Source organism: Etheostoma spectabile, chromosome 8 (assembly GCF_008692095.1).
Source record: "Etheostoma spectabile isolate EspeVRDwgs_2016 chromosome 8, UIUC_Espe_1.0, whole genome shotgun sequence".
In the NCBI taxonomy this organism is placed as follows: domain Eukaryota; kingdom Metazoa; phylum Chordata; class Actinopteri; order Perciformes; family Percidae; genus Etheostoma; species Etheostoma spectabile.
The window spans coordinates 17,412,119-17,412,321 of NC_045740.1; the positions used below are offsets into that span (position 1 = coordinate 17,412,119).

Below are 203 nucleotides of genomic sequence, written 5' to 3' on the forward strand. Positions count from 1 at the left end.
AAATATGGATTTCTTTCAACCAAATTGTCCAACAGTAACATGGAGGATTCCATACAACGTTCTTCAGGTGACATTAATGATTACTTTCATTGAATTTTTGGGGCATTTTATTTAATCTTATAGCATTTGAATTTTTAGTTTTTTTAATGGTTTTAAAACAGTATGCGGACTAAACTTTGACATCTACCCATCTGAGATCCACT

At 31.0% G+C, this 203-nt stretch overlaps 1 protein-coding gene across 1 annotated transcript in view; it reads right to left on the reverse strand.

The window, feature by feature from the left end:
• The window catches only part of drd4a (dopamine receptor D4a), a 21,717-nt gene that overhangs the window by 1,023 nt on the left and 20,491 nt on the right, over positions 1-203 (reverse strand).